Source organism: Papio anubis, chromosome 7, assembly GCF_008728515.1.
Source record: "Papio anubis isolate 15944 chromosome 7, Panubis1.0, whole genome shotgun sequence".
Lineage (NCBI taxonomy): Eukaryota > Metazoa > Chordata > Mammalia > Primates > Cercopithecidae > Papio > Papio anubis.
In genome coordinates, this window is record NC_044982.1 from 21367648 (window position 1) to 21392060 (window position 24413).

The 24413-nt window shown below is 37.6% G+C and overlaps 1 long non-coding RNA gene across 2 annotated transcripts in view; it reads left to right on the forward strand.

Annotated features, from left to right (window-relative positions):
* Positions 1-22460, forward strand: part of LOC103886406 — a 34195-nt gene extending 11735 nt beyond the window's left edge. The window contains exons 2-5 of one of the 2 annotated variants that reach the window (XR_002523442.2): positions 4253-4394; positions 5886-6060; positions 15309-15410; positions 21146-22460. This is a non-coding gene — a long non-coding RNA (uncharacterized LOC103886406). Of the gene's footprint in view, positions 1-4252; positions 6061-15308; positions 15411-21145 lie in introns of both variants that reach the window. The other variant, XR_002523441.2, reaches the window with a different exon arrangement.
* The last annotated feature ends 1953 nt before the right edge of the window (positions 22461-24413 follow it).

Sequence of the window (24413 nt, forward strand, 5' to 3'; positions counted from 1 at the left end):
TTTTAGATGAGTTTCAGAAAGGTGAGGGGCAGAACAGCATTCCAAACAAAGATTTTCTTCTTATGCAGATACAGTCCCCCAGGTAATCTCTTAAAGCTGCCCTCAGCAGAATAGATGAAAAGTCAGTCTGGCCATGGTGATAACCCTCAGTTTCTTCTCTTCTCTGGTGGTTAATTTCTCCTGGTCATTTAATAAGATTCCCAGGGAGGGGGCTTGAAGAGAATTGCATTTGTTTTAGTAGAAATTTTCTCACTCAGATAAGAGAATTTCCAGAGAGATCCCCTCCTGGTGCTTTGGAAAAAAAAGGATCAGAGACAGGGAGGTGAAGGAAGGTCAGAGAAGAATTTTAAGGCTGCTTGTTGTATTTCAGCATATTAATGTGCTGTATTCTGAGACAAAATGATGACAACTTCCTTAGCCTCATTTTCTTAAACTGTGGTGAGCACCAGAATTGTCTAGGAAACTTGTTACACATTTGAGTACACCACTTTTGTTTAACTATAGCCACAATTGTTGATTTGCTTTAAATAATTATCAGACTTGGGAAAGACATTCAAGACAATACAATTCAGTGACTTTTTTTTTTTTTTCTTGAGATGGAGTCTCTCTCTTTCACTGAGGCTGGGGTTCAGTGGTATGATCTCAGCTCACCGCAACCTCCACCTCCTGAGTTCAAGCAATTCTCCTGCCTCAGTCTCCCGAGTAGCTGGGATTCCAGGTGTCAACTACCAAGCCCAGCTAATTTTTAGTAGGGACGGGGTTTCACCATGTTGGCCAGGCTGGTCTCGAACTCCTGACCTCAGGTGATCCACCCACCTCGGCCTCTCAAAGTGCGGGGATTACAGGCCTGAGCCATTGCACCCAGCCAATTCAGTGATTTTTGAAAGGTGCAGTTATTGCCTTAAAAGTAAAACTTCCAAATATTTGGAACCATTCTATACATTTGGACTTGATCCTTAGGAGTGAATGGTTAGAGTTAAGACTCAAAAGAGAGGTATTCTGTAGATATGGAAGCAAAAGAGAAAAAAGGAAAACTGGCCCTGAATAAAACCCTGAAAGGAGGGAGTTAGTATGTCCAGGAGCATAAACAAAGTGGTCCATATCCACCTTAAGTCTCCAATGAGTCAGACTTCTGGCAAATGTTAGGTGGTCACATGTTGTCTGATAATCCTCAGTCCATCAAGTTGTAGACTGTTTGAAGAAAGAAATCCATCCTTTCATCCATAAATATGTATACAGCAGAAATAAAAGAAATAGAAAGCTTTTTGAAAATGACAGATTTAATCAGAATCTTGTGGAAAAAAAATCAAAGCAAGGCTTCTGATAGGAGTAGGCAACAGAAGCAAAGCCTCTTTATAGGATAATGAGCTATTCACCAGTTTGACTTGCCTCAGTGAGAGGAACCATTATCTGCCTTAGGAATGCTAGAAAGAACATTAGCATAACAGAGCAATTTACCTCACAGGTGATGCTCCTTCAGGTTATTCATGGAAATAAGTTTTACTGATTTCTGGAAGATGGTTCTGTGCAATCTGCATGGGTAATTTTGAAGAAGAAAGTGGATATATAACCAGCCAAGGTCTCAGATGCTATAGGTGATAGATATTAGATTACCACAAACCCTCCAAAAGAAGGCTTTCTGAATTCACATAGATGGAAGAAAATCCTTTAGAAGCAACCAGCAAAACAGGGAGTCTATAGAATTTTCTTGTATGGGGGCTGGGCATCTACTAAACTGAGAGGTGATGGGTTTCAGAACACACTACTAAAAATATGGTGCCTTGTCACATTGAATACTTTTATTATTGATTGATTGATTGATTGATTGATTTGAGATAGAGTCTTTCTCTGTTACCCAGGTTGGAGTGCAGTGACATGATTTTGACTCACTGCCACCTCTGCCTCCTGGGTTCCAGTGATTCTCCTGCCTCCGCCTCCTGAGTAGCTGGGATTACAGGTGCATGCCCCCATGCCTGGCTAATTTTTGCATTTTTATTAGAGGTGGGGTTTCACCATACTGGCCAGGCTGGTCTCAAACTCCTGACCTCAGGTGATCTGCCCATCTCAGCTTCCCAAAGTGCTGAGATTACAGGCATGAGTCACCGCACCCAGCCTGAATATGTTAAATGGAAGGAATTGAGGAGTAACATGTGTTGGGAGAATTCTCTAGCTTTCCCCTTCTCTCTTGAAGAAAAAGACTCATGTGAGAGGTGCCTTCCTATGCCCTGGGGAAAGGAGTATCCTAATCCCTGAAGATGAAGGGATTCCAAAGAATCAAAACAGGTCCTGCTGAGTTTCCCCCATTTACTGCCTTTCCATCATTTCCTTTTCTATCACAGTTTTCCCTGACTTTTCACTCTTGATCAAACATAGTATAAAAATGCTTATGCTTAAAGAAATTGTGAAGATCTTCGTTTCCTTATGAAAGAGATGAGTCAAGTAAAACTTAAATAAATCTGCATGTTTTTCTCTTGCTAATCTGTCTTTCATCAGTCTCACTTGGTCTAAGCTAATGAAATTAAGGTGTAGAAGATAAATATTTCTCCCCGTTTACAGTGCTAAGCTCCTAATAAATGTTTATATGTTTATATTTATAAAACATATTAAAATATGTTTCTATTTATAAATTCATTTAAGGACAAAAGTAAAGATAGAATAATATTCCAACTAAGGTAATTATATAATGATACTACAACTTAATATAGTTTTTAAAATTATCACAGTACCTAGTACCACATACTTTGGAGGAGAAAAATCACTGAAACAAATGAAGAAAAGATAAAGAAAACTGATACTACAACTCTTTCTTTTTAAATTATTATTTTGTGCGATATGATAGACTACAAAATAAGCCCTATGTTAATTGTCGCCAGTAATAGATATCTTGTTATAGTCAACTCTTATATCCTTAGCACAAAATCAGTACTTGAAGCAGAGAAGTAGAATAGTACGAGGAGTGAGGTGTACTGTCATCTGTACTGTCATCTCCCTACTGATGACGGAGAAATTACAGGAGCTGATGGTGAAAGTTCAGAATGTCCATGTCAGCTTCAGTCTTTATTCTCATCACTTGGAAAGCAGATGACCTTGAATATTGTTGAGCCAGTTGAAAACCTGCGTCACTCAAAGTTCTATATTCCAGTTTTCCCAAAGAAAGTCTAGGATATTGGATTAAATTGTGTTTTTTTCATATTTTCTCTTTGCATTGAAACTGCTATGCAGTCCCTATCAGGAAATTCTTCTTCATGCCTAACCCTAATCCCTTATGCTATAATTGATGCTTATGTTCATTATTTCTGTCCTCAGTAGTGATTAAAATCAGTTGATAGGTGCACCAAACCACCGTGACACATGTACACTTATGTAACAAACCTGCACATTCTGCACATGTATCCCAGAACTTAAAGTAAAATTAAAAAATAGATTAAATTGGTGGGGCGTGGTGGCTCACACCTGTAATCCTAGAGCTTTGAGAGTCCAAGGTGGGCCAATCACCTGAGGTCAGGAATTTGAGACCAGCCTGACCAATATGGTGAAACCCCATCTCTAATAAAAATACAAAAATTAGCCAGGAGTGGTGGCACAAGCTAGTAGTCCCAGCTACTCAGGAGGCTGAAACAGGAGAATTGCTTGAACCCAGGATGCGGAAGTTGCAGTGAGTTGAGATTGTGCCACTGCACTCCAGCCTGGGCAACAGAATGAGACTCTGTCTCAAAAAAAAAAAAAAAAAAAATTGAAAAAATAGAACTATATTAAAAAAAAAAAAAACCGGTTGACTGCAATGTGCAGTTTTAAGATGCTTACAGAACCTTCACTGTAATTGGAGAGTGTTATTAAATTATCCCTCAGACTTCACATTCCCAGGCTAAATAATCTCTGTTCTTTAACTTTCCTTATTACCTTGATTCTTATCTGTGAACCATTAGTGTGGCTCTATGAAGGTGCTTGCTCTAGGTGCGATACTTAGTACTATTTTCCTATGAGTTCCACATGCCAAGCTCCCATTAAAGCCAGGAAAGAAAGCAAAACAGAGCTAACTACAGGCAAGGAACGTTTGGAAAGGAGAGCTGGAACTAGGAACAGAGGGAACCAATTAGAGTGGTACAAGGTCAAAGGGGGACGATCAGAGTGGTTCTAGATCAGAATCATGCATTCTTAGAAGACCTGTCAGTTGAGGATGGTAAAGTCTAGACAGCAAACTGTGGTATTCCAAAAGATAGGCAGATATTAAATAGTCTATGTCTGTATTCAGGGTTCAGGAACGCAGGCAAGAAGCCTGAACATCAGAGGATCTGGACGTCCAGACCAGGAGTACGAGCCAAACATGATTAACAAAGAGGCAGAAGACATGAGAAATACTCTGAACACATGGAGCATCAGGAGAAGAAGGAAATGTATATACTGAGCCAAAGTTTTTCTTCCTAGGGGGAGCTTCTCCTTCCATCCCTTACAGGAGCAAGTCTTAAGACTTACTACGCAGCCCCCCATCTATCCACTCTTATAAGCTAAGTAACTGTGCACAGTGGCTGGAGAAAGAAGTGTGAAGAGCTTTTTAAAAGCACACAATTTAATTAGCCATTATTATTAAGTCTTCATTTAACAAATATGTATTGTGTACTGTTAACAAAATGTAACTGGGAAGACATTAGGCTGAGATGGCTCCAGCACTGTCGGTTCCCATATAGGCAAACTGAAGCCCAAGGTAAACAGTAAAATGAAACTTAAGCTTAACCAATTGGAAACTACCAACTAATCTCCAAGCAGGGACTTCCCATAAGATTACACCCAAATAAGGCAAATGCCTAGCTGTAGCAAATCAAGTAAATTTTTTTACTTTGCTCCCACGTTTACCCTATAAAAAGCCCGTTGCCAATGCTGCAAAGTGGACTCTCTGAACCTCTTCTGGTTCTGAGTGCTGTCTGATTCATGAATCATTCCTTGTACAAAGAAATTTTGTTAAATTTAATTTGTTTAAAGTTTTGCCGTTAACAGTACTTACCATGCACCAAATGCTAAGTCAGTATTTTAATTCTGGACTATTCCCCCAAATTATGTTCTTTTCATTTATATGATGAGAACCATATACAACAAGAAGAAGTATAGTTATCCTTAGGGTACCCTTACATAAGTAGTTTCATGGAAGAAAATAAAAGAAATTGGAGGTAGATATAGATAAGTCTTGATTAACAAGATAATTTTTTTCTTTCATTCAACAAATATTGCTCATTGCTTTCTATAATCTATTACTAAATAAAACTTGAAATTTAAACTCAAGGACCTTACAATCCAAGCAGAAGTTTGAAATTATAATAAAATAATACAATTCTGCAATGTGTAGACAAATAAAATGTAGTTCTTTTAAACAGTTAATTCCTCAATCAACCTTTTATACAAAAAATATACACATGGAGATTTTACATGGCCTGAACTAGGGGAACTTTTAAAAATGCTTTATGCTTTATGTAACTTTTTTTTAAACTTAAAAATTTCTCTTATATTACTTCTTCCAAAACTTTCTGAAGCTTAGGCTTAGATAAAACAAAAGAAATTAATTTTATGAATAAGAGACAAGAGGCAAATCTGGGTATGCATGTTCCTGGATAGCCTTCTTTCTACTTGCATTTTCTGTAAACATATCTTTTGTAAGGTATTTCTCAGATTAGCTTTCGGTTCACATGTTGTCTTTCGTAGTTGTAACAACAAAAGTGGGCAGTTTTTGAACCTAAATTTAAAAATTTTAAAAGCAGTTAAAAAGTACTCAACCACGGTTATAACAGGCTAAAATGTTTGTTTATTTGCATGTTTTATTCTCTTCTATAATGCACATGATACTACTATAACAAAAGTGATATTCTTTTAAAATAAAGGCGCTTAAAATTCCACAGATGAAGAAGAAGATTAGGAGCAGTAAGAATGGGAAAAGAACCACTGTAAAAGCAAAATATGTGAATAACAGGAAAAATAGTTTGAAATTTTAAAAGGTTAATTAGAAGACCAGATTGTGAAGGTTTTGGTTGAATTCCATCTGGTTTTGGAGTCTCTTCAAATAAATAATCAAAGGTATGTTAATAATATATAAATTTTAAGTCATCAAAGGTAACCATTCTTCCTAGAACAAAATGGAATTCAGAACAGTGTCTGTGTCTTACCCAATCTGGGAAAAATAGAATTATTGATGCCAAAAGAAAGTTTTCTATTTTCTTTTGAGTGACAGAATCAGATATCAACATTGTCATATAAACAGGCAGGTCTGGAATTAATTCCTTGGCCAAAATGAGCAAACACAAAAGACTTTTCAGAAAAGCTGTGCTTTGCTCCTTTCCCTGTGGTGCTGGTCTTTAAAACAAACAAACCAGCCCCAAAGAAGGGGGGAAGCATTCTCAAACAGATGAAAACTAAACCAATAAAAACCTATAATCATTTTCATTTTGAAAAGGAAATGGCAAGCTATTCAGTAATATCTATCTTCTCTATGGCTTATTATTTTTTTTTTAGGCCACAGTTATTTGGTCATTATTCCCTCGCTTAAAAGTAAGCACCCCAAGGCTATTAAAGAGCATTTTTTATATAGTAGAAAAGGTATTAAGTTTAGCTCTAATACCCCAGTCTCTTCGATGAATTGTTGATGTAATAGTTGATGCATATCAACTTATTTACCCAGCATAAGCTGTTCCCAATATTAAAATGCAAACTTACAAGTTACTTGAAAAAATTTAATACATCAACTGAGAAGCTCCACTTCACCATATGCTCCCAATCTCTGCCCCTAACTCCCATCCCAATTTGGCACAAGATATTTACTGCTTCTAAAGATTTCATTCCTCTTTACTTAATTATTTTAATTTGTGTGTGTGTGTGTGTGTTGGTGTGTGTGTGTGTGTGTGTATCCAGCTGGTCAACTCTTTATTTCCTATTTTTCTTCAAAAAGTATACAAATACAGACACCCACATACACACACACAGCCACATATACTCACACACACACAAGTCACATTGCCATACAATTATGTAACTAGAGGATGCCTGTCCTGACTAATATCCTTTTAGATAAAGCATTTGAACCATCACAATTGCTGGTTTAATCTAATAATTTAATGTGGAAATCTGCTTTCAAATTCTATATAAGACCCCTCCTTAAAAAACAAACATTAAATAACCAACTGGACCAAGGCATACCTGATATTTTAAATCTTGTCACAAATCTTATAGACTGAAATAAAGTGCAGAGTTGGGAAGGAACAAAAATTAACATAATTATTAAAAATGACATAATGTATTCCAATGAATAAATTATGACCTAAGTATGGGGTACATGTGATCGTTCAGATAGATGCTATGTCTCAAGTGTAAAAGGTATAGACATTTTTTGGAAAAGCCAACTATTTAATAATTCGAATCTTTGATGTAGAATGATTGAATACACATTTTTATGACAATATTTTGTGAGAATGTCACTAATGTTTTACTAGAGTCTGAAAGATGCCAAGTTCTGTAACTAGAAGCAATGATTCTGCAGTCAAAGTTATCTAGACTTAAATCCTGCTTGTATCAGCTTAGTTTTGCTGTGTGACTTGGGCCAATTACTTAACCTCTCTGTGACTCAGTTTCTTCACATGTTAAATGCAGATAATTTTAGTACCCATTATTATAAGATTATTGTGGAGATTTAATAAATCAGTATGTGTAAAGTGCTTAGAAATATGCATCTTCATAGTGTTAATGTTGTGTAAATGTTATTATTACTACGTTATTGAAATACATACTTATAAATCTAAGTATGTAAATATTTAGAGACCTTTATAAACATTGCTTTGGAGTTTTAACTTATGATGGAGTTAGGGAATGAGCACTTAAAGTAGAAAAACAAAGGGAAAAGGCACAGAAGGAAATTTAATCGTAGTGTTAATGATACCAAATAAAAATTTTAATTACTTTATTTTATTGATACATACTCGAGGCACACAATTTTGGTGTAAATGTGATAATTTGGGTCGGGCTCGGTGACTCACGCCTGTAATCCCAACACTTAGGGAGGCCGAGGCGAGCGAATCACGACTCTATCGAGACAATCCTGGCTAACACGTTGAAACCTTGTCTCGATTAAAAAAAAAACTTAGCCGGGCGTGGTGGTGGGTGCCTGTAGTCCCAGCTACTCGGGAGGCTGAGGCAGGAGAATGGCGTGAACCCAGGAGGCAGAGCTTGCAGTGAGCCGAGATGGCGCCACTGCACTCCAGCCTGGACGGCAGAGTGAGATTCCGTCTCAAAAAAAGTGATAATTTGATATAATTTGATAATTCATATAATCAAATCATAGTAATTGATATATCCATCACTTTAAATATTTTTATTTTCTTACCCTAGGCACTTCCTAATTATTCTCTTGTAGCTATTTTGGAATGCACAATTGATGAATGTTAACTGTAGTTACCTCACTGATCTATCAAACAGCAGGTCTTATTTCTTCTATCTAAGTGCATATTTGAAACCATTAATCAACCTCTCTTTATTTCCTCCCTACTTCCTGGCCTCTGATAACCACCAATTTACTCTCTATCCTCATGAAATTCCCTTTAAAAAAAAAAAAAAAAAAATCTCCTGCATGTGAGTGAGAACATGCAGTATTTGTTTTTCTGTGCTTGACTTATTTCACTTAATATAATAATCTTCAGTTTAATTCATGTTGTTGAAAATGACAAGATTTCATTCTTTTGTTTTGGCTGAATTATATTCCACTGTATCTATCTACCACATTTTCTTTATTGATTCATCCAGTGATGGAGACTTATGTGGATTCCATATTTTTGTTATTGTGAATCATGCTGTATTAAACATGGGAGCACAGATATGTTGTTCTACACATATTGGTATATTTTCTTTTGGTTATATAACCAGTAGTGGAATTACTGAATCATAGATAGTTCTATTTTGAGTGTTTTGAGGAACCTCCATTTTTTTTTTTTTTTTTTTTTTTTTTTAGACAGAGTCTTGCTCTGTCGCCAGGTTGGAGTGCGGTGGCACGGTCTTGGCTCACTGCAATCTCTGCCTTCAGGGTTCAAGCGATTCCCCTGCCTCAAGCCTCCCGAGTAGCTGGGACTACAGGTGTGTACCACCACATGGCTAATTTTTTGTTTTTTAGTAGAGGCATGGTTTCACCATGTTGACCAGGATGGTCTCAATCTCCTAAACTCTTGATCCACCCACCTCGGCAATTTATATTTCCACCAACAATGTAGGACAGCTCTTTTTTTTTTTCCACAGCCTCACCAACATCTGTTAGTTCCTGAGTCATTTTTAATAAGAGTCATTCTAACTGAGGTAAGATAATATCCCATTGTGGTTTTGACTTGCGTTTCTCTGATTATTAGTCATGTTTAACAGTTTTTGTATACCTATTAAACATTTGTGTGTCTTCTTCTGAGAAATGTTGATTCAAATCTTTTGCTTATTTTTTAATCAAAATTTTTTTCTTTTTCTTTTTCTTTTTTTTTTTGCTATTTAGTGGTTTGATTTCCTTATATTTTCTGGTTATTCATTTTTGTCAGATAGAAAGCTTGAAAATTGTTTTCTTCCATTCTGTAGGTTCTCTTCACTTTGTTGATTGTTCCCTTTGCTGTGCAGGAGCTTTTTAACTTGATGTAATACCATTCAAATAATTAATTGTTTTCACAAGTACACAAGTGTATTGTTTTAATAAGCCATAAAGATCTTGGAAATACTTTAATAGCAATATGGCAAATTGTAACCATATGTGATTTGAAATAAAGAATATTAATAATATTTGTAACATTGACCTACCTCTCATTTGCCAGATGTTGGTAAGATTTCATCCCCAGGTCATTGTATCTCCTTGGCCTTTGAAAATACCCTTGTTTCTTCCAGATTTCAATGAACATACTGACAAATTATAGAATATTTATGTCAATGGATTATGGTTTTATACAATAAATATAATGACATTGTGTAACAAATACTATACAGAACACACATGAAGATGCATGATAAGAAGTTTATGAGCATTCTCCATGGGTTGTCAACTTGTACAGCCACCTTGCCCTGACATTCTCATTTTCTTTCATCATCTCTTCCTGTAATCACAAATCTCAGCAAATACCAGGAAGCTTATTTCAGTTACCATCTTTGTGAATCTGCTTTAATGTTCATAAAGAAGGGTGAATAAGTCAAGAAGAGTCATGAATATACATAACTTTTATATTATATATAAGGTCTTGGACTTTTATTTTATCTGAATTTCTCAAATCATGAAAACTTTCTCATTCATTAGCACCATTTCATTTATATTATCCTTGCCGTCACTCAACAGTATTGCAACATCTTGTAGGGATAAAGTGAACAGCGCATATTTTTGGCTAGTTGTTTCTATTTCAATTCAAGTTAAATTTACTGAAGTGAGCTTACATTTATTTGGAGAAAAATCAATTTTCCAAAACCATATCACAATATCCTCCTGCCTATAATTTTGGGCTAGGAGGTTCTTCAGTAACAAATAAATTCTTACATCTCAGTGACTTAACCAGCAAGCTACAGATCTATTTATCACTGAAGTTAGAGTCCAACGTAGGTCAGATAGCTCTCCTCTGCAGCTCTACTGCTCCATGTAGTGACTCAGGGACCCAGGTTGTTTTCATTTGGAAATTCTACCTTTAAAATCTTTGCTTCAAGCTATGGGGTTGGAGAATACACACAAGCTCTTAATTGACACAACCTAGAATTACATTACTTAAAATTCTATTTGTAAAAATTAGTCACATTATCCCATCTAGCTAGATGCAATACAGATAATAAGTTGCAAGTGTAGTTGATGATCTCAAACAGTATCTACCCTATTTCTTATAGTAGTTAAAGTTAAATTGACATTCTGTTGTAGGACAAATAAAATGGTTTGTAATCTGATTCCTAAAAGTTTCTTTCTGATTCAACTTTTATGGTCCTGAATTCATCCGGTGCTGCAGACACATAGAATATCATATGTTCTTAATACTGCCACCCGGGTTGTTTTGTGTTTTCTTATTTTGTGTAATAAGGCATATATTTTAAAATCCACTCAAACGATAAATGTCAGGAAGCACTGTCAGTGCCTATAGCTTACACATGTGCTAACTGAGCAATGCATATTAGGTATCTTTGTAGTTGATTTCCACTGCAGTCGAGCAATTTGAAGGCAACTGTCCTAGATATTCATGATTGTCTCTCAGGTCAAAATTCATTCATTCATTACCTGCTTTATGATAATGAATGCATTACACATATATCCATTGCAAATAGCACAGTGTTTAACTTTCGTTAGTAAAAAACGAAGAGACATGGCAGGCAGGTTCTTTTCCTGGTTCTGACGTGGTACTATTTTCAATTTTCTGCTGTACCCCTTCTAGAGGTGCTCTGTTCTAGGGCAAGCAGTACCTCAACTAGCTTGCAGCCCAGGCCCCAGTCTACTGATCTCCTTTCTGTGGTCCTCTCAAAACAGACTCTGTGCACACCAAGCTTTGAAACATCCTGCTGATGAACAGACGTCCTACACCTGAATGAGCGTGTGTGCACCTATGGGCCTCAGCCTGCCTGTCTTCCTAAAGGACGTTTTCTTATTTCCTGATGATTGAAACATTTCTGGTTTGGGCAACCCAGAGAACTTCTTCACCACCCAGTGAATTGCAACCTCACCTTCTATAACAGTATCTGAATCTCAGCTTTGGGGATCCTTCCCACATCCCACTCTGCCTTCTAAGTTGTTCCTCCCTTGAGTGTGCTCTCTCAGGCATCCGATATTCTTTAGCATTCTCTTTTTCTTTCTTATAGTTACTCCACTGTTGTAGTTAATAATTCTTCATATTCAACTTTCCCTTTTCAAATTACTGTGTGGTTTCTCACTCTCAATTGGATCCGGTCTGATAAAATAATTCCACCCAATTGAATTGTACCTTAAATTTGGATCCCTCTTCATTGAATAAAACTCTTCGGAATGATTCAACAGCATTGACACAAAAAGTTATTTTGCATACAAAGAAGGGTCTCTATAGGCTAAGTCATGAAATTAGATGAAGTAATATCTCAAATTAATCAGAATTTTCACAGCTTGGAAATATTGGTATAATCAGTTCATATGTTGCATATGCTGCGATGGGTTATTATTCAGGCCTTGAGTAGTTATCTGTCTAAAGCTGCTACCTGAATTTCAGGAGAAGACATGCAAATTCTATAGGCTAATAATTTAATTAAATCAACAAATACAACAAAAATACAGTCATGCATCAATTAACAATAGAGATATTTTCTGAGAAATGCATTGTTAGGAAATTTTTTCAATGCGTGAGCATCACAGAATATGCTCATACAAACCTAGATGGCATAGTGTACTATACATCTAGCCTAGATTGGATAGACTAATGCTCCTAGGGTACAAACCTGTACAGCATGTTACCGTATTGAATACTGTGGGCAACTGGAGATCAATAGTATTTATGTATCTAAACGTATCTAAACAATAAAAAATACAGTACAAATATGGCATAAAATATAAAAAAAGTTTCACATGTATAGGGCCATTGCCAAGAATAGGACCCTCAGTACTGGAAGTTACTCTGATTGAGTCAGTTAGTGAGTAGTGAGTGAATGTGAAGGCCTAGGACATGACTATACACTACCATAAGGTTTATAAACACCGTACACTTAGGCAACACTAAATTTATTTTTAAAATGTTCTTTAATAATAATTTAACTTACTGTGACATCTTTACTTGAGACACTTCTTAATTTTTTAACTTTTAACTTTTATAGTAACACTTAGCTTAAAACACAAACTCATTGCACAGCTATACAAAAACATTTTCTTCTTTTTTTTTTTTTGAGACGGAGTCTCGCTCTGTCGCCCAGGCTGGAGTGCGGTGGCGCGATCTCGGCTCACTGCAAGCTCCACCTCCCGGGTTCACGCCATTCTCCCGCCTCAGCCTCCGAGTAGCTGGGACTACAGGCGCCCGCCACCACGCCCGGCTAGTTTTTTGTATTTTTAGTAGAGACGGGGTTTCACCATGTTAGCCAGGATGGTCTCGATCTCCTGACCTCGTGATCCACCCGCCTCGGCCTCCCAAAGTGCTGGGATTACAGGCTTGAGCCACCGCGCCCGGCCAACATTTTCTTCTTTATATCCTTAATCTATAAGCTTTTGTTTCTATTTGACTTTTTTTTTTTTTTTTTTTTGTAAAAAACACGGACACATACACATTAGCCTAGGCCTAGGATCAAAATATCACTATTTTCCACCTCCATATCTTGTCCCACCGGAAGGTCTTCAGAGGCAGTAACAGGCAGAGAGCTGTCATCTCCTATGATAACAACGCCTTCTTCTGGAATACCTCCTTAAGGACCCGCTTGAGGCTGCTTTACAGTTAACTCTTTTTTAATAAGCAGAAAGAGTACATTTGAAAATGATGATAAAATATATAGCATAGTAAATACATAAACCAGCAACATAGTCATTTGTTATCATCATCAAGCATATGTACCGTACATAATTTTATATGCTACACTTTTATATAACTGGCAGCACAGTAGATTTGTTTCCACCCAAAACACCACAAAATGTGAGCAATGCCTTATGCTGTGTTACGACAATGGACAGCTACAACATCACTAGATGATAGGCGTTTTTCAGCTCCATTGTAATCTTATGGGACTACTTTTCTATATGCAGTCCATCATTGACCAAAACGTCATGACACAGTGCATGACTATGCATATTTTAACAAAAAGGAAATAGAAAAACACTAGTATTCTTCTGTGTGCCTCAAAATTATGTACCCAATTTTAAAAGTGTATAAGATATGATCATTAGCAAGAGTGATAAGAAAATGTGTGATCATTAGGATATATATAGCTAGAAATGTCCAAAGTGATTTTTGGTCTATGAATATGTTGAAAGGGTAAACTCAAATGTGAATTGTAACACTAAGTAAGAAAGTGGAAAGCTATTGAAAGGATAAACGTATGCCCTTGTCCAACATTTTAAAAATAAAAAACAAAAAACTGAAAACATACATTTAATGATCTTTACGCCCAGAAAATTGTTACCAAATCTCCTGTATATTTTTATTATTAATGGTAACTTAAAATTGAGGAATTGGGTTTTGAAATGGGTCATGCTCTTTTTTCAAATCTGGATATTAACATATGCTGTTAGTTCCACCTGGAGAAGCACCTTCTCCACAAAGCTTCCACTTCCAAAAATACCTCCCAAAACAAACAAAAAACCCCTCCATTAATCATTTTCTTAATGATTTAATGATTTCCTTAATGATTTAATCCAGTGACCACCCCTTTGGCAAAAGCTGTGCCTAACCAGCCTCCTCCTACCTCTCCACCCTTGTCACTACTCTTAAACCTCACTCCAACAATCCCACAAGTATGGCTACAAACACACACCAACAAAGTAGACTAGCTTCTTAGCTTGTTACTCCATAGGTAGCATATTCATTTTCATTTTACACTTTGTACGGACTGGATGTTTGTGCCTCCCTGATTCTTACGTTGAAACCTAATTCTCAAGGTGATGGTATTCAGAGGTGGGGTCTTTGAGAGGCAATTAAGTCTTAAGGCTGGAGCCCTTGTGATGGGATTAGTGCCCTTATAAGAAGAGATACAGGCTGGGCACAGTGGCTCAGCCACTTTGAGCACTTTGAGAGTGCTTTGAGAGGCCAAGGCAGGTGGATCACGAGGTCAGGAGTTCAAGACCAGCCTGGTCAACAGGGTGAAACCCTGTCTCTACTAAAAAAATACAAAACTTAGCTGGGCGTGGTGGTGGATGCCTGTACTCCCAGCTACTCAGGAAGTTGAGCTAGGAGAATTGTTTGAACCCGGGAGGCGGAGGTTGCAGTGAGCCAAGATCGTACCATTGTACTCCAGCCTGGGCGACAAGGTGAGACTCCGTCTCAAAAAAATAAAAAGAAAAGAAAAGACACACAAAAAAGTTTGCTTTCTTTCTCTCTCTGCTCTTCATCATGTGAGGACACAGCAAGAAGGCAGCCATCTGCAAACCAGGAAGAGAGCTCTCCCCAGAACCCAATTGTGCTGGCACCCTGATCTCAGACTTCCCTGTCTCCAGAAGTGGAAGAAATAAATTTCTGTTATTTAAGCCACTCAGTCTATGATATATTTTACAGTAGCCTGAACTCAACAAGACAAGATTTCTCATTTACATTTGTTGCATCTATTATTTTGTTCCGTTTATTTTCTGTCCTCTCCATTTATTGTGAACTTTACAAGGACACATATTTTAGCACTGATTTTCTTTGGATTCGCAGCACTTAGGATCGTAACTGGCACATAAGAGCTCAATGACTGTTTGTTGCATTGAATGAATGTGTGATATTTCAGACACTGAGCAAGAAGCAGAGGGAATAAAGGTAGGATAATTCTTAATTAAATCATCCCCTTGGGGTTAAAATCTAAATGTGGGAACTGCCTTGTAATTACTTATTTATACATCTGTGGGAACATTGTCTGAAATGCTTTCAAAATTGTGGTTTACCCATTTAGAATTTATTGTGAGCTATGTATTATTCTGTGTGCTTTAGCTATATTGACTGCTTCTTTAATATTTATATGTAAATTGCATGCCTTAGGTATAAACATTATCTCCACTTGATGATAAAAAACTTACCCACAAAGGAAATTACACATTTTATATGATGGCAACAGCTTTTAAGGGGCAGAGATGGGACTTAAGCCAAGGCCGCCTGACTCCAGGCTCAACATGCCGAATGATACCACTCCACATTTAATGTGATGAAGGTAGGGTCTAGGAAGCATACAGTGGTGACATTCTATAGGTGATGTTCAAACTCAGATACCATATAACATTTTTGCAACAAACAAAGAAGTAATACATCTATTATTGTTTAATGTTTTTAACTTTTCAAACAAGCAAGGTCTTATATAGGAGAACAGAGGCTCAGGAGAATAACATTTTTTTTTTTTTCCCAAGCGAGATAATTTATTTGAGGAACTATTTAAGTGTGCTCCAAATATTTGTGGAACATTTTGCTTGGCATTAAAGATGCACAAAGTAACAAATATTACTCTTGTCCTCTAAGGGCCCAACATCAAACGGGACATTCAGATTTATTCCTTTAACAAGTCATTTTTTGAGTGCTGTTATGTGTTTGGCACTGAAGTTAAAATAGTGCACCAGGGATGTAAGGCCTAAGGATCTTGAAGAGGCAGGTAAACAGTGAAATATCCTTAGAGAAAGTTGGCAGGGATGTGAGTTTGCTTCAGACACAGCAGTGAGGAAAGATCTTGCTGGAGTCATGAATGAAAGCTGAGATAAGTAATAAAATAAATGTTAACAACTTTATCAAATAAAGCAACATGCGATATATATGGGATACTGAAGTCACATAGTTTATGGACAAATGACCCTTGATGCATTTCATAAAAATATTTCTTTATTTTGCTTAGGGCTGCTGACCAGTTCTAACCCTGAATGTTTATTTGGAGTTGTAAATCTTGGATGCATTTGATGATTAGCAAACTTTTTTTTTTTTTTTTTGAGATGGAGTCTCGCTCTGTTGCCCAGGCTGGAGTACAGTGGTGCAATCTCAGCTCACTGTAAGCTCCACCTCCTAGGTTCACTCCATTCTCCTGCCTCAGTCTCCCGAGTAGCTGGGACTGCAGGCACTCACCACCGCATCTGGCTAATTTTTTTTTTTTTTTTTTTTTTGTATTTTTAGTAGAGACGGAGTTTCGCTGTGTTAGCCAGGATGGTCTCGATCTACTGACCTCGTGATTCACTCGCCTCAGCCTCCCAAAGTGCTGGGATTACAGACAGGAGCCACCATGCCCGGCCCAACAATTAGCAAACTTTTAAAACATAATGGCATTCATTTAGGAGAAAGCATTTAATCCTTTGTTAGAGATAAAACACCATTAGGGACACATATTTTTATGCTATGTTTGGATTATCAATAGGTAGTTATTATTCTATAATTCTCTTCTCTATGTTTGCCAGGCCTAAGATTTTTGGGTTAAGATACACAATGTCAATGCCATGCATATCACGGTGAAGCAGGTTATTTCCTGAGACCTTGGCAAGACTCGTGACAGGGGTGCCTTGTTTATTCAGCTCTCCACTCTCAACTCCTTGCGGGAGGGAGCTCACAAACTAACAAGTATGGAAACTGGAGTAAACGAGTGCTGAAACTGGCTGACCACTTTGGTGCCAGTGGGATCAAACTCCACTAACTTGGACTCACTGCATTCTACCCTTGCTCGGAGGGAGCGCACGGGTGAGCAGGTCCAGGAACCAGCCAGATACATTAGTACTAGCAGGAGCCAACTCCATGCAGGCCCTGTGGCAGCATCCAGGTGTGGGTTCCTGCAACTCCTGAAGCCCCAGAGGGTATGTTACAGTGCTCTTTTAGCTCTGCCATCCACAGATGCATCCACAAACAAAGAAGTAATACATCTATTATCGTTTAATGTTTTTAACTTTAAAAAAGGTCCTTTGCCTTTTTCACTGAGGTGGCTGTCTTCTGCCAGTGAGGGCAAAAGGCCAGTGCAACAGCTTTTTGTATCTGCATTCATGGCCCCTGAGCTCTTGTCCAGCATCCTGGAAAAATGAGGTTGCACAAACAAATTGAAGGATGGTAACTGTGGGAGATTTTATTGCCTATGAAAGTGGCTCTCAGCAGGAAGGGGAGCTAAAAAGGGGACAGGGTGTGTAGGTAATCTTCCCCTGAAGTCAGGCTGTCTCTGGTCAGATTCTTCTTTGAAAGTATTCCATCAAGCTGTCCCTCTGAAGTCAAGGCACTTCTCTCCAACGTCCAGCCATAGTCCCATCTACAGGCTGAGTCTGGGGTTTTTATAGGCACATGATGGGGTGAGGCAGGGCCATAGGTGGTTTAGGAAAAGGCAACATTTGAGTGGGAAAACAGAGTGATAATTTCACACCTTTGGCCATGTTTTTAGGATTTTCAGCTTCAGGGTAGAGTTTCACCAGGGATCTGCATTTTTCTGTCTAGAATTTCTCTGCCCCCCAGTCCTTATCCATGGGATTATTGTAATCAGAAACATTTTTAGTTCATTATGCACTGGAGCACAATTAGATTAGTTAAATTATACAGAGTCTTTCAAAAAGAAAGTGTTTTAGAAAATTTGAAAACTATGCAAATGCCACTTTTCCAAAATTAAATAATAATACCTTCTGCAGAAAACTAATTATAAATAATTAGGGATAGCTAGTTTATTGGGAAAGAGATTAATCAGTAGACTTACTAGGGATATGTGTTTTAGGTGAATAATCAATGCTTTTGTTTAAAAGCTAAAATGAGGCTAAAATGGGGGCCACTTATAATATTTTAAGAAGGAAGACTAGGGCTGGGCACTTTGGCTCACGCTTGTAATCCTAGCACTTTGGGAGGCTGAGGCAGACAGATCACCTGAGGTCAGGAGTTTGAGACTAACCTGGCCAACATGGCAAAACCTCATCTCTACTAAAATTACAAAAATTACCTAGGCGTGGTGGCAAACCCCTGCAACTCCAGCTACTGGGGAGGCTGAGGCAGGAGCATCACTTGAACCTGGAAGGAGGAGGTTGCAGTGAGCCAAAAATGCATCATTACACTCAAGCCTGGGTGGCAGCAAGACTCTGTCTCAAAAAAAAAAGAAGGAAGACTAGATAATATTCAGGAGTCACCCTTAGAGAAAAATAAAACAGAAGACAAATTACTCCCTTTCTAATTTAACAAGTTGATACCTGGAAGAACCCTGGACTATGAGACACCAGGGAATGTGTGAATTTGCTTAAATGTGTTAAATCTTTACAGGAGGGAATGACTTTAGACCTATATGATTTTAATATAATCAGAAGTACAAGGTCACCCGAGTTCAGGAAATTTAGATCTGGGGCTCTAGTTTTTTGAAACCTCTAATAGTATAATTTTGTTGAGATGCAGTCTTCTTTAAACAACTAAAAATTTACACAGTTTTGGGGCCACATGCAGACCAAGGAAGAGTGGTTATTCAACTTCCAATGATAAAAAGAGTTGTATATTTATCTTCCCCACACAGAAAGCCAAAAAGAAGAGATAGGGAGGAAGCAACACTGTGCCTTATGAATGTTTGGTTAGGAAAAACCTTCCAGAGAATTGACTTTGAGTCAACATTCTGTTGTTTTGAGAAAGTAAGATTTTTTTTTCTCTCTCAATGCACTTTTCTTAAGTTTGAGAAAAGTTCACTCTATATTTTGTGCTTATATAATTTTCTCTAGGCCCCCAAATTAACCCATGATTCCTTCAGTATTCATTTTCATTTGATGTTCATGAGAACCTACCAAGGGCATGGTGTATAACTTAATCCCCTTAATATTCCTTACATTTTTTTTTTTTTTTTGAGATGGAGTCTGGCTCTGTCACCCAGGTTGGAGTGCAGTGGTCGGATCTCAGCTCACTGCAAGCTCCGTCTCCCGGGTTTACACCATTCTCTTGCCTCAGCCTCCTGAGTAGCTGGGACTACCGGCACCCCCCAGCTCACCCAGCTAGTTTTTTTTTTTTTTTTTTTTTGTATTTTTTAGTAGAGACGGGGTTTCACCCTGTTAACCAGGATGGTCTCGCCAGGATGGTCTCGATCTCCTGACCTCGTGATCCGCCCGTCTCGGCCTCCCAAAGTGCTGGGATTACAGGCTTGAGCCACCGCGCCCAGCACATGTTTTTAAAAAGACAAGAATGAATCATTTTTCAGGGATGCTTAACCAACTGAGAGAACAGACTGGATGGAGTTCATTCCTCTTAAAAATATTGAGAATTGTAAATAGAAAATCTGAACCAGTCCAAAGAGTTAACAAAGCATATGGTACTTCCACTCTCTACATAAAAGTGCACTACAAGGAGAGTCACGACACAGGTGTTCAGGATTGGGCTCAATATCATGAGGTATGACTTCGCCTCACTGAGCTCCCTACACTCCATTTATAAAATAAAATCATTCAGAAGGGTTTCTCAGCCTAGACACTCCTGACAATTGGCGGATAATTCTTTGTTGTAAGGGGCTGTCTTGTGCATTACATTGTAGGATGTTTAGTAGATTCCTGGCCTCTCACATTAGATGCTGGTACCACTCTCACTCAATTGTGACACCCAAAAATGCCTCCAGCCTTGGCCAAATGTTTTCTGGAGATATGGGGGAAAAGTCATTCCTGCTTGAGACCTACTAGGCTAATAATCTCTAAATCACCTTATGGCTCATAGTTTTTGTAAATCTAAATAACTGGACCCCAGCGTGAAGGCAACTAACAACATTTATTCAGGGCCTAATCTCTTCTTGAAAAATATGACAAGAAAGTCATGAATACGTTTCAGTGCAGAATATTACTGGGGTCAAAAACAACTGAAAAAAATTGACTTTCTACAAGAGTCTGGAAAGGGAAAAACATAATGCCTTCCCAATGGAGGTGCTTTCAATCTTTGCAGGAGAATTGGAAAAGCAAGTATAAAACCACAAACACCTTTGTAACTACTGAACTTTTCTGATACTCACCAGTCCTCGCAAATGCCTGAGCAGGAAGAACACCTTTCCTCTTAGTCCTGCAAATGATAAGTTCATTGAGACCCCAACCACCAGCTTCTCAGATGCATTCAGCACTCAATCACATTTGCATACTTTTGACATCCTCTTAGATAATTTCCCTGCTGTGCCTGAGAAGCAAATCACACTATTCTAGTCTTTCTTGTATTTACATGCAGAGCTACCTTTGCATTTTCTCTAGTTGTGAACATTGTTTTCTTCTCCCTGGTGCTCTGATTACTTGATATATTCATGACATTGGTACTTGGATCTCTTCCCCACTCTGGTATAAGGTGGAGAGGAGAGAAAGCACTGAATACAGCCTTCATAGATGATTTCTGGTTTCAACTTAGCTCATAAGCAGCTACTTCATTCATCTCAGTTTCTTCCTTTAAAAAAAATGATGTGTTTGGTTGAAAGATCTCAGTTTGAGATCATTGTATGTCTGGGATTTTCTTGCATAACCCCTCATATTTGTATTCTAATTGTGAATGTATATACGACAAAGTGTGTATTCTAATTCTGAGATAGTAAAGCATGGTCAATATATCACTAATTTATCCATCTTCTTTTCCAGGTCTAAAGAAATGTGACCCTTGGGAGGCCAGAAAGATTTGAATATTATTCGTGTTTTATTTTAAAACAAAGATAAACCATGACCTTCTTTGGAGGGAGAGCTGGGATTTTTTGTTTTGTTTGTTTAATCATTTTGTTGTATGCATTGGCGGCTATGACATTCATGAAAACGTTTTAGGATCTAAGAAGAATTGGGATAGTGTTGCTCTTGTGCCATTAAAGCTAATGGGATCGTGGTTATTGCTAGCCAATACTTGTCTGCAAATCATACTAGATTCAAATGTGGAGGGCTGAGGTCTGGAATCTTTCCATGTAGAGTCCATGTTTAGGAAACTCCCTTCTTTTGAACAAAGACTTATTTTGTTGTTTTTAATGGTAAAATCTATATATAGTTAATATATCTGTCTCCCACTCCAGGTAAGGGGATTAATCTGTTTAGTAGTAAATGGATGTCTTTCTGGGAGCCGAGAAGTTTAGCCAATGGGTTCATTTTCCAGTTTTAATGATGAAATGCAGATACAGTGATTGAAGCCACCTTGTGACATTTTGGGAGCCAACATCATTTTTCTTTTAGAAAGAAAGAAATACCTGTGCTACCGCTACTCTGCCCACTCCTGCCCCCCACCACTGGTGAATGTTTTATTCATTTATCATGCTAGTAAACATATCTGTACAGCCTTTAGATAAAAGTGAAACATCAATCTGTGTAGCTAATCTTTGCTTTCTTCTTAGTGGTAAAAATATATTTTTTTCTCCGTTTTATCAGCAACAGAGCAACTCTGCTTCTCAATAACTTCCCAGCACTTCTTTCTTTCCACCCTCCTCCTTAATAAATAGACTCAGTGTTGAACACAAGGTTTTTACACCTCTATTAATCTTGGCAGACAGTGGGGATGCTGAAACATGCTGGCTAAAAGGAAAGAAGATGCCTTTTCATGTGGCCTTGCAATGCAAACATCTTGGCAGTGTTCAATTCCTCTGTCACATTGAACTTATAGACATTCTTACTAGAATTCCAATAGCTTTTGTTTCCACAGGGACACTGATGCTTTATTGCAGGATCTTGTAAATGGTAAAAACACATTTTAAGAGGTTTTGCAAGTGAAGACAGAGGTTTGTTTTTTTTTCTAATTGGAGGTGAGAGGACCTCTGCTTTACAAATAAATTAAAATTACTTGCTAATTGATTCCATAGAGGGCTGTTGTTTATAAAATTTGATCAAATATAATCACTGATACGGTTTGACTGTGTCCTCACCCAAATCTCATCTTGAATTCCGACATGTTCTCAGAGGGACCCAGTGGGAGGTGATTGAATCATGGAGGTGGGTCTTTCCCACCCTGTTCTCATGATAGTGAATGAGTCTCACGAGATCAGATGGTTTTTAAAAGGGGAGTTTCCCTGTATAAGCTCTCCTTCCTTGTCTGCCACCATGTGAGATGTGCCTTTCACCTTCCTCCATGATTGTGAGGCCTCCCCAGCCATGTGGAACTGTAAGTCCATTAAGCCTCTTTCTTTTGTAAATTGTCCAGTCTCAGGTATACCTTTATCAGCAGCATGAGATGTCCTTAAACCAGAAATGTCCAACATGTGACACAACAGTAAGATTAAGAGAAGACATAAATTTGCTGGGAAAACAACGAGATTTTTTAAAACAAAATTATGAGAATTTTTATTAATTCACATAGTTATATAATTTTGATCCAAACTAAAAAATTTTTTTTGAAAATAAGAGGGAGCACTGTTAATTAATATGTTGAGAAAAGAGGTATAATCCAAAATAGCCCCAGAATAACTCATTTGGTCAACAGGCCAGAGGGGAGGTCCCTGTTTCAAAGTGGTTGGCTGAAAAGCAATTTTAAGGCGTGAGATACTTCTTCAAGTTGAGGAAAACATACATAAGTTTTACCAGAATCCTTTTGTGTTCTAGTCATTTTCTTTCTCTGAATAATATCAAACATACAATAAGACAAATCTTAAAAGCATAACGCCCCTTTAATTGTACAGAATATTCTTTAACTGAGAGAATTACAAAGGATGTGACAAACCTCATAAACCAAAAGACTTATTTCTTATGACAAAACACTGCCAAATCTCTCCAAAATCAGTTGTTTTTGTAGGAGAATAGCTTGCACTTTTAATCATGTATTTTTCTACATACCGTGCTTCGGCAGGTGAAAATGTAACCTGTGTTAATGGCTACATTAAGGAAAAAGGTAAGGAAAGTAACCAGAGAGAGGGGCAAATTGAGGATATTCCGAGTCTAATATGAAACCTGAGTATGAGCAAATACACTGACCCCAAATGCTATATGCACTAGTAGCCTAGGAAAAACAATAATTTCACCTGGGACAATTATCCCCTTAAAGTCTGCTTGTATATATGGACGTCCTATTAAATAATAAAACATTTTATTCTCTTAAATTTTCACTTTACAAGAGACAGACCATTCATTCACCATTCATTTACCCAGTCATTATTTCCATAACTATTTTGTGAACACCTACAGTGTACTTGAAACTTACTGAATATAGGTACACAATCCCTTACTTGTAATTTTTAAATCTAAACACTCTAAACATAAAAACTGTTAGAGCCTATGTGGGGACAAAACCTGACCTGTCCTGTACTAGTTTTGTGGTGAACTTGACGAAAGTTGGACATAAGGGTATTTTTAATCTTTGCCTTCCTTGGTATAGTTATATATATAGTTACATACATACACACACACGTATATACACACACACACATATATACACACACACATATATAATGTGTATGTATATAACTATATATATGTGCATATGTATGCAGAATATATATAATCACATATATAATAATGCAGAATTAATATGTTTTGCTATCGCCCTGCCCAGATCTTTCCGGGATCTTATGTAACATGCAGTATATGCAATCTGAGAATGTCTGAATTCCAAAATACCTCTGACTTCAGGAGTTTTAGATAAGGGTATGGATCTATAGCTTTCAAAATATTAGGAACATAAACACCTAGAACTCACATTTCACTCATTAACAAGAGAAAATATCTGAAAAGCATGCCTCATTCAAAAGTTCTCACCCAGACATGTATCCCTGTGAGGTGGTGTCTGCATGTGTGTGGCTGACAATTTTTTGAGTCAAAAGAATCCAATTCTCTTTCTTTGAAGAGCAGTGGACCCCCACTAAGAAGACACAGCAACATCCTGTCAAACAGTGGTGAGCAGTCTCTGCCCATGTGGTCTAAAATAAAAATAATTGAAACATGGTGT